The sequence below is a fragment of the Pelophylax lessonae genome (assembly GCF_965119305.1).
Source record: "Pelophylax lessonae genome assembly, chromosome: 7".
NCBI lineage: Eukaryota > Metazoa > Chordata > Amphibia > Anura > Ranidae > Pelophylax > Pelophylax lessonae.
Genome location: NC_138774.1, coordinates 247813788 through 247822767, shown reverse-complemented (window position 1 = coordinate 247822767; position 8980 = coordinate 247813788). Strand labels below are relative to the sequence as shown.

The 8980-nt window shown below is 48.7% G+C and overlaps 1 pseudogene across 1 annotated transcript; it reads right to left on the bottom strand.

The window, feature by feature from the left end:
- Positions 1-2139: 2139 nt before the first annotated feature.
- Positions 2140-3054, bottom strand: LOC309559849 (annotated as a pseudogene). The gene is made up of 2 exons: positions 2967-3054; positions 2140-2850 (listed from the first exon to the last, which is right to left on the bottom strand). The product of its transcript is annotated as an uncharacterized misc_RNA (transcript).
- Between the last annotated feature and the right edge of the window lie 5926 nt (positions 3055-8980).

The window sequence follows — 8980 nt, the reverse complement described above, 5'->3', positions numbered from 1 at the left end:
GTGACAGGACAAAATGGTTGTCCACCTTAACCAGGTCTGCCCTCCTTAACATGTTGGCGGTGCTGAACAAGTTCCCCACGGTGAACTCGTTAGGCCGCAGGAACCCGTAGAAGGCCAGGTATACTGCTGTCTTGATGGCATCATTGGTCCCTGCCTCAAATAGCCTAGTATCCAACAGGTCGGACAAAGCCCGGAACCTGCTGCCGTCGATTGGTTGACGACACGTGGGCTTGTGGCCTTCCAACCGAAGGATGCCTTTTAGAATGTTCTTGACGGGACTTGACGTCATGAAGGTACCGTGACTGGGGTACGTGTTGACAATGTGAAACTGAACTCCAGAGAGGTAGAGTTTGATTGTGCTGTGCGCCAGTTTCAAGTTCAAATGGCAAAAGGAGGAAAAAGCCACGACGGTGTCCAAAGACAACGGGTCCGAAATATTGAACTCTGTGATGAACCTCAAGAAGATGGTCAGAACCCGCGCGTAAGAGCGTCTGGTGTTCAGCGACAGTGCTGACTGGGCTAGCATGTTCCCATGGGCCATGAGAACAGCTAATGCAGGATTAGTTCCCGGAATGGTGGTGGTTCATCCGGGATTTCCTCTGCCATGGGATGTGCCTGGAAGAAGCCCTGCAAATTGGAACGAGACAGGGCATCAGCTGCTGTGTTAAGAACGCCTGGCACATGCTCGCAAACCAAGTGGAATTGCAAAGTGGCGGCCAGCCAAGTGAGCCTTCTGACTAAACTCAGGATGGTAAGGAAGGAAGACCGCCCCCTGTTGATGATCTCGCCCGCTGCCATGTTGTCGGTGAAGCACTTTACAGTTTGGCCTGCCCAAAGTTGCCCCCAAATCCTGGCAGCTGCCACTATGGGGTACATTTCAAAAAGGGCCGAGGTGGAGTTGAAGGATGGCAGGTTTAAGGTTTCAGGCGGCCAACTATCCCTGAACCACCTGTTGCCCCAAATGGCCGCGAACCTGGTATGGCCAGCCGCGTCGGTCAATAAAACCGGAGGGCAGTCTGTGACAGGCGGGATGAACATGTTCATGCCATTCCAATGGGCCAGGAACTCGCTCCACATGGACAAGTCCGCCCTGGCCTGACCGTCCAGTATGATGAAGCTGTCCTTGTGCGGAAGAACTGGGAGCAGGCTAAGAAGTCAGGACACAAAAGCACGGCCTTGGGGGATGACCCTCATGGCGAAGTTCAGAGAACCCAGGAGGGACTGCAGATCCCTCCGCGTCGTGGAACCTCTGTGGAGGAAAGACTCGACCTCAGCCCTGATTCTCTGAACTTTGTCTGCAGGAAGGCTGGCCTGCATGGAGACTGAGTCCAGGCAAATGCCTAAAAAGGTCAGCTTGGTGGTGGGGCCTATGGTCTTGGCTGGAGCCACTGGAACCCCCAAGGTGGAAAAAACCCTCACAGTCTTGGTTAAACTGAGTGGTGTAGCGGTGTGACTTTCTACGGTCAAGAAATCATCCAGATAATGAATTACCACTGGACAGCGGCTGATGTTTAGAAGGAACCAGCACAGGGTTTCAGCAAATGTGTCAAAAATTTTTGGGCTACTTTTGGCCCCGCAAGTCAGGCGGACAGCAAAATAGTAGACTCCCCCCACTTGACGCCGTGCAGGTGCTATAGTGACCGATGAATGGGCAGTAGTTTAAAGGCATCGGATATGTCAGTCTTTCCGAGCCAGGCAGCCTCGCCGGCCTGCAAGATCGCCTGGATGGCATTGTCTACGGAGGCGTATTGTAGAGAAAATGCCTCAGAGGGGATGAGAGAATTGAGGCTAGGCATGACAACAGAATAAGGAGCCGAAAGGTCAATAATTAAACGCTTTTTTATGTTGTATTTCCCGGTGGCAATGCGCAACGGGTTGGTACGCCAACAAGAAAAAGGCGGTGTGTCAAAAGGCCCAATCATGAAACCCTTGGCCACCTCAGCCTGTAACAAGGTGTTGACTGTGGAGGGGTCGGACAGGGCAGACTGCAAATTGTTGCACTCCACCGTGGTTGCTGGTAGAGCGACTAACCCTATCTGAAACCCTTCTGTGAAACCCTGGATTAGAAAATTAACCAAATCCTGAGCAGGGTGGGGACTCCAGGAGGGAAGCCAGGGTGTCCACGTGTAATTCGGTCAGTCATTTCTTTGGGAAGAGTCGGTTATGGCACATGGTCTTGGCGCGTGCCCGGAAGCAGGTAGAGCAGATATGCAACAACCTGCAGGCGCTGAAACTGCAACCACCTGCATTGAAGTTGTTACAGACCTGTGTCTTACCCAGGAACACGATGGGCCTGCCTAGCCTGTCTTTGGAAGCTTTCTGGTCGACTCTGCTGGTACCCGGGGTGACGTCGCTGGTGACGGTGGAACTGGATTCAAAGGTACACAAGTTGGTGGGATGGGAAAAAGCAGCACAGTTGGCGCAGGCCGGTGGAGCGAGCCCAGCGAAGTGGCGGCAGAATAGCTCCATGTCCAATTGGCCCCAGTCTGCCTGGACATTGAATTGGGCGAAGGGGGCAGCCGCTTTGGCGGAAAAAGAACGGTGGTAATCATAGAATGCTGAGCCGCCATACTTGTACCCCAACTCGACCACCTTGTGCATATACAAATCCAGTTCCTCACTTCGGTTCAGGAAACTGAAGCACATCACATCCCTAAACAGACCGAAAGCCAACACGAACTCCGGGATGGTCAATTTCTTTGGGGTCTTTGGCCTTAAGCACCACAGAAAGTTCGCCGTATTTATACGTCTTACTTTCAACGACGTCCTGGGAAGCTAACAGCAGGGTCATGAGGTTGACATCCTTGCCCTCCAGGATATCTTTCTTGACACTAGGAGGGACCAAGTGAGCTGGCGTGATGATGTGTGAGATAGAGGCAGGGGAGGTAAGAGTACCTGCGATGACACTGCGAGAGACTGCTCGCAGACACAGACTGCTAGGCCGGCAACCTGGGAGAGTGGGAAACCCGGGGATACCGAGGGGACGGGAGCCTGGGTTTCTAATTTCTCCATCCTCTGATTTAGGCTGTTGATGGAGGACAAGATGGACGCCATCGTGGCCTGAATCCCAGCTAAAGTCTCGTGCACATTGTCCTGCGATCCAAGCCCCGACTGCGGAACTGTGTTGGTCGTTAGGATCCTGAAAAGTTCAGCTTTCCTGGCAGTGGCCGGGAGCGGAATTCTTCTCCGTCTTAATTCAGCGACGATCTTTGGGATGGTCCATGCGCTCAATGGCCAGGGCTCGTCGAGACTTGGCTTCATCCTGCGATAGGGACTGACGCCGGAGTAGGAGGCCTGACTGGCGTGCTAGGAAGGGAGAAGCTATCTCCTATGTCTGACGCGTGAGACATCCTGGAAAACATGAAGGAAAAGGTCACTAAAACATGAGCGTAAAAACATTTGACGGGTGGGCGTGCCCCCCCAAGGTTTCCCGAGAGGAGACCAGCGCTAGCGAGCGGGACGTGAGGCGCTAACTAACCCAGCGGTGGATAGAGGCACTGTCTTTGAGTTGGCCCTGTGCTGTGCCAAGTAATGAAATGGCGGGGTGTAGGCCTCTGGAAGGTGACGCCCTCTCTACGCTAGTGGGGTGACCGAGACGCTAGCTATGATTTGGGCCGATGGACGAATTCCTCCGCGTGAGGATGGGTGTTGGTCTCAGGCTAACTTCCAAGTGACCTACCCAACTACCCCCCCCCGCCCGATACAAAGGAAGAGTATAGACCAAGTGAGACGACATACCTTTGTGCGTGCTGCCTGTATGGGTAAAAAAAACTGTTGGCGCCTGAAGTGAGATGACATAAGCGCCGGACTCAAACAACTGACATGACCTGCGGACGCCAACCCTAGGTGTATCAAGAGGGGCTGTACGAAGTGCCCACCAGAACCTGCGACTGAGGGAAGGAGAGATGTGGTCCGCTCCCCCGAATGAACGTTTCACCGGAAGTGAACCAGGAATGTGGTTGGAGCGTGTCCTTGTGTGTCAAGGCCGTGGGTGGTAGCCGGAAGCCAGGTGAGGGGGGCGGGAGCGTGGCCCCCCGCATGCGGTACAAAGACCTCTGTGGCCGAGTTGGCCCAGAGAGTGGTGACTAAAGAGAAGAAAAAAAAAAAACAGTCTGTTGTACCTGAAATAAACATCAAACGAACATTGAAAGAAAAAAAACCCATATGTAACCAAACAAAGATTGAGTGGCTCAACGTGATGGCAAAGAAAACGACAAAGCATTTCGGCATTAAGTCTGTGTTTGGTAAACCCCCCCCCCCCCCCAGAGAATGCAAGAGTGAGGCTGGCCAGTGGGAGGGAGGCCCAGCCAGGGGGTTGCCTGTGCGAGATGAGAGCAGGTGCAAACCAAAAGGTGCGATTAAAAGGCAAAGAAAGCTGCTTCACGGGATTCCTTTTTTTTTTTAAGCCGCAACCAACTATCTGGGTGTATGTGACCTGATGCATGGAAATAAAATAATCGGAAAACATGAATGAGAAACAAACAATTTGCAGGGTTCCTAACCAGGTTTGCAGTATGACAATAATGAACAGGTTTGAATAGGACAGTGAAACGAAAAAAAAAAAAAAAATTGCAGATGTAATTTCCCTCTAGACCACTAGGTGTCGCCAGTGAGCCGGAAATGCAGCCTGTGCTGATACTGAGAGACGAACCTGTGAGGTGAAGTGAACTGTCCCGAAGGAGATACTTCAACGGAACGATGCGAGCTGTCCCATGGCTGGTTGGTGGGGGGGGCAGGCTGGTGGTGGGTGACCCGGGGGGTGAATTTGAAGGTGCCCGGAAAGGTGGGAGCGCCCCAATTAACTTACAATGGGGAGAAAAAATGGCAGGGCAGTGAAAGGTGCAAGGGCTGGCAGGGGGGCCGGGGGATAATGTCAGGACCCCCCCCCAGGGAGGCCGTGGACTGCCCCAGGGTGTGCGGACATGATCAGGAGTGGCCAGGACGAGACCCCCCCCCATGCAGCAGCCTGAGAAGGGTAGGTCCAGGCTGGGGAGACAAGTTGCGGTTGACCCTGTGTGAGTGGAAGAAGGAGCAGGAAGGTTTTGCGGCTGGTGATGGAGGGAGGGGGGTGGGTGGGGAGACCGGGCCCCAGCTCCCCCTCCCCAGTACTCACAGTGAGCCGGGTGCCTGATGGCCAACCCGGAAGCATCCTCGTGGAGCTCTGCAAATTGACTGGTGGGCGTGACACAAACCAGATAACGATCCCAGAGGCAGCCCAGAAGAGGCGAGGGGCCTGCCTTTAAATAGGCAGCTCCTCCCCTCCCACAACTCCAGGCTCCGCCTTCCCATTTATATTATGTATACCCAGGAAGAATCCAGTCCTTTTTTAAAGCAAACTAGTGAGCTAGCCAGAATCACCTCTGGAGGGAGCCTATTCCACATTTTTCCTAGCTCTTACGATGAAGAAACCTTTCTGTATTTGGAGACTAAATCTGTTTCCCTCTAGACATAAAGAGTGCCCCTTGTCCTCTGTGTTGACCTTAAAGTGAATAACTCAACACCAAGTTCACTACATAGACCCCTTATGTAAGAGAGAGAATAAATTCAGTTCCTCTAATCTTTTCTCATAGCTGAGCTCCTCTATGCCTCTTACCAGTTTGGTTGCCCTTCTCTGCACTCTCTCCAGTTCCCCGATATCCTTTTTAAGAACTGGTGCTCAAAACTGAACTGCATATTCCAGATGAGGTCTTACTAATGATTTGTACAGGGGCAAAATTATATCCCTCTCTCTGAAATCCATGCCTCTGTTAATACAAGAAATTACTTCGCTTGCTTTGGAAACACCACTGATACCTCAGACCATTCAGAGTAAGAATCATTAACCACTACTCTCTGAATTCTATCTTTTAGCCAATTTTCTATTTACAAACTGATCTTTCCAAGCCTGTAGACTTTACCTTACACATTAGCAGTATGTGAAAAATCCAAGTATACTACGTCCACAGCCACCACTCTGTCCAAGGTTTTACTTACCTCCTCAAAAAAAGAAACAGGTTCCGTCTTTCATGAATCCATGCTGTCTGTTGCTTAAAATATTTTTTTCCAGCAAGAACTCATCTAAGCGGTCTTTTATTAAACTCTCCAGTATCTTCCCGAATATAGAAGTTAAAGTAACAGGTCTATAGTTATATTTGGCAAAGACTTTGATCCTTTTTTAAATATAGGTACCACATTGGCCCTACGCCAATCCAGTCGTACTATTCCAGCCCTTAACTAGTCCCTAAAAATTAGAAACAAAGGCTTTGAAATTACAGCGCTCAATTCTTTTAGGATGCGTGGGTGAATGCCATCTGTTCCAGGTGATTTATCCACCCTTATTCTGTCTAAATATTTCTGGACCATATCACTTTTGAGCCATTGTGGATCATTTGGGGCTGTGTCAATACCATCCTCATTATGGTCATGAGCTCCCCCATGCTCCTTTGTATACACAGAGCTAAAGAAAGTATTTAATACATTTGCCTTTTTTTTTTTGTCCCCAGTCACCCACTCATGATTATTTTGTAAAGGGCCTTCATGCTCAGACCTGACCTTTTTACTATTAATATATTTGAAGATTTTTTTCGGGTTTGTCCTACTATCTTTTGCAATCTGTCGTTTATTTAGAATTTTTGCGTACTTGATTTCCTTTTTACATATTTTGTTATATTCTTTGTAACAATGATAGTGTTCCTTCATTTTTATATTTTTTAAAAGCGCTTTTCTTATTATTTATATATTTTTAAACTTTGGTCGTGAGCCACATAGGTTTTATTTTTAACTTGTAAACTTATTACCCATGGGAATATACTTTACAGTGAGTTTGCATAAAGTCTTTTTGAAAATTTTCCATTTCTGTTCTGTGCTCATCGATGCCGATATTCCCTCCCAGTCTAAATCCTGGAGAGCAGCCCTCATTCTTGGAAAATTTGCTCTCTTAAAGTTAAGTGTTTTTGTATTTCCTGTATGCGTTTTTTGCTTACAGCTAACATTAAATGAAATCATGTTATGGTCACTGCTACCCAGATGTTCTTTTATATGAACATTACTAAAAAGCTCTGCATGGTTTGAGATGAACAGGTCCAACAGAGCATCATTTCTAGTGAGGGCCTCAATAAACTGTACCATAAAATTGTCTTGTAATATGTTTATAATATTTTGCCCTTTAACTGTTCCAGCAGTACCATTACTCCAGTCAATGTCTGGGTAGTTAAAATCCCCCATTATCATCACTGTCCCAGCCCTTTTTTAGCTGTGCCAGGAGCTGAGTCTCCACCTCCTCATTAATATTGGGAGGTCTATAACAAACTCCAATGTTAATCTTTTTATTTCAAACACCCATGTACATTTCCACCCATACTGCTTCAGACTCATCACACTCTCCATCAACTAGGTCCTCTTTCACACTCACTTTGAGATCACTTCTCACATAGAGACAGACACCACCACCACCAACCCCCCCCCCCCCCCGTTTTAACCCTGTCTTTCCGAAAGAGAGCATAGCCAGGAATATTATTAGCCCAGGCATGTGAAGAATGAAGCCAAGATTCAGCAATACCAGTTAAGTCATAGTTCTCCTCGTGCACCAGAGCTTCCAACTCACCTATTTTGCTTGGCAGACTTCTGGCATTGGTGAACAAACACTTTAAATCATTGTCACATTTTGCACACTTGTTTTGCATATTTTTAATTTAGGTACAAATAGTACTGTTTCCAATGGTTGTTTGTACCATGGGAATCCTCTGCCATAACCCCATCTTTCTCTATTCCATCAACCAATAGGGGCGGACCCCTGTCTGACCGGTCTGCCCCATTATAATCAAATTCACCCTCCCCCCTCAATCCTAGTTTATAAACTCCTCCAGCCTTCCCATAAACCTCTCCCCTAGCACAAAAGACCACCTTCCATTTAGGTGCAAACCATCTTTAGCATATAGGTTGCACACCAATGAAAAGTGAGCCCAGTGCTCTAAAAACCCAAATCCCTCCTTCTTACACCAGGTCTTTAGCCATGCATTCAGCTCTCTAATCTCCCCCTGCCTTTCCTGTGTTGCGCATGGCACTGGCAATATTTCACAGAATATCACCTTGGAGGCCCTTCCCTTCAACTTGCAGCCTAGTTCATTAAATTGGTTCTTATGGAGCCTCCACCTTCAATATATTCTGTCATTAGTTCCAATGTGGACCAAGACGGCTGGGTCATGCCCAGCCCCTCCCAGTAATTTATCAACCCGGTCCACCTCATGCCGAACCCTGGCACCAGGGAGACCGCAAACCATTTGGTTGAGGTGATCCTGGCGACAAATTATTCTATCAGTCCTTCTGATTATGGAATCCCCAATTACCACTGTCTGTCTAGGCCTGCCTACAGTCCCTTCACACCTCTGCTCTCCCGGCTGTTAGGGATAGCAGTGACATCTAGGGCTGCCAACTCTGAGCTTGCCACCCCCACATCTTCACCCAACATGGAAAATCTGTTAGGGTGCTCAAACCCAGGGCTGGTCTTTCTTTTCTGTGAGCCCCTACCACTCCCTCTGACTGTAATAACCCATCTTCCTACCTGATAAACCTGACTTACCCCTCCAACCTCCCCATTAACCCTACTAGCCACCAGCTTTTCAAGGTTGTCAGTTCTGCCCAGTGTTGCAATTTGCACCTCCAGATCTCTAATGTGAGGATCCAGAAGGGCAACCCGCTCACATCTTTCACAGCGCTATCCATCCTGGAGCGGTTGCTCCGTTATTGTATACATGCGGCACACGTGCACTGCACAAAACCTTCAATCTTGCTAGCAAACATTTTCCCGATTACAACAATGATACAACTAATAGAACATTTCAGATGTTACTAACTGGTCAGAAGACTCCTGTTATAATCTCCTGCTTTAAAATCTGGTTTTTAACTCACCACTTAGTCAAGGTCCATTAGGTGAGAGATCCAGCAAGCAAAAATGTGGCAAGCTCAAAGAGCAAGCTCAGAAAGGAGTCCTGCAGAAATTTAA